This window comes from Etheostoma spectabile, unplaced genomic scaffold, assembly GCF_008692095.1.
Source record: "Etheostoma spectabile isolate EspeVRDwgs_2016 unplaced genomic scaffold, UIUC_Espe_1.0 scaffold314, whole genome shotgun sequence".
Classification (NCBI taxonomy): domain Eukaryota; kingdom Metazoa; phylum Chordata; class Actinopteri; order Perciformes; family Percidae; genus Etheostoma; species Etheostoma spectabile.
The window spans coordinates 628,962-630,486 of NW_022605583.1; the positions used below are offsets into that span (position 1 = coordinate 628,962).

Here is a 1,525-nt window from a genome sequence, read left to right on the forward strand (position 1 = left end):
CACACACACACACACACACACACACACACACACACACACACACACACACAGACAATTACATTTTTGTCCTTGGTCATTCACATTCGTTTTCAGTGTCCTGTCTGTGTTCTTAGATGTTAAATAAAAGGAAATGGAAAAAAGGATATGCTCAAACAAAGTGTAATAATGCCAACCCTGACCTTTTTGAAAGGGAAGTTGTCTAGGGGACATGCATGCTCAGAACACTAAACATGCAGTGGTATTTGAAAGAAGTTCTGCAATGTGAGAGCACACAGGTAAACAGAGCACCTTTTAGTGACATTAAAACAGTATCAGCTAATGGAGGACAGGCAGGGCACTGTGGTTCAGCTGAGGACAGGCCACAGGTGTTCTCACCTCATCATACTGTTTGAGCTCCTGAATCCAGCCTTTTAAAAAAAATAGGCCCCATCTGATAGCTGGTGACTCAAAACACCAGGGGTATAACTCATGTTCAATTCTAGAAATCACTTTTTACACAATACAATATTATATTGATCCTTTGGATAACTATACGATATTTGCAGATATCAAAAACTCGGTACTCGCCACGGTACAAATTTAATTTGATATTGATATGAGAAATATATGCCTATTTTGACACAATCAGTTCCATTTATGTTAACTCACAAAAAGTAAATCAAATATGGTTTGACAATTTAATTACTAAGCTCTTCTAGCCATTTCAATAAAAATAAAAAACTATTCTTTAAAGATTATTTTAGGCCTTTTAATTGACAGGTCAGCTGAAGACAGGAAAGGGGACTGACATGCAGCAAAGGGCCGCAGGTCGGAATCTAACCTGCGGCCGCTGCGGTAAGGATTGAGCCTTTGTACATGGGTCGCATGCTCTACCAGGTAAACTAACAGGGCACTCTTTTTGAATAAAATAATATATATACGTGGGAACTTCAAAACAGAGGTGCATTTCAAAGATAATATGTACCCATTGCCCTTTTCTGTCCATCTGCACTATCTAATGAAAAATATTTATATTTTCACTTTGAAATGATAATATTAAATCAGTGAATTGATCTAGATCGATCACTTGTTACACCCCTACAAAACACCTTGTACACCTATCCTCCTTTCTTCTGTTTGGTCATAGCTGTTCATATTAATTTTTTATAGAATTACTGCAAGTTTTGCTGACAATGGTCCTTTGACTGAAACATTTTACCACATTGTGTCACCTTTTAAACGTGGAGTAGGCCGAGTCTTTGTGCATCTCAAGAGCCCCGTCAACTTTTTTTGTCAGTTTCTGGGTTATTTTTCTATAAGCTACCACATCATCATGTCATTTGTGTATCTGTGTAAACTATACGTGCAGTGTGAGCCCACTTGCTCCCCCACTGGAGCTCATGGTGGTTTAGAGTTTCTGCTAAAGGCCTAAAATATAAATGTGCTTCAGTAAACGTCTCATTACAGGCTCTGGTTTCATGTTAAAGGTCTCATGACATGCTGCTCTTTGGATGCTTTTATATAGACTTTAGTAGTCCCCTAATAC

General features: G+C 38.2%; 1 protein-coding gene across 12 annotated transcripts in view; it reads left to right on the forward strand.

Moving 5' to 3' along the window:
* dctn1b (dynactin 1b) overlaps positions 1 to 1,525 on the forward strand; it is a 58,019-nt gene that overhangs the window by 16,338 nt on the left and 40,156 nt on the right. The window lies entirely within an intron of this gene.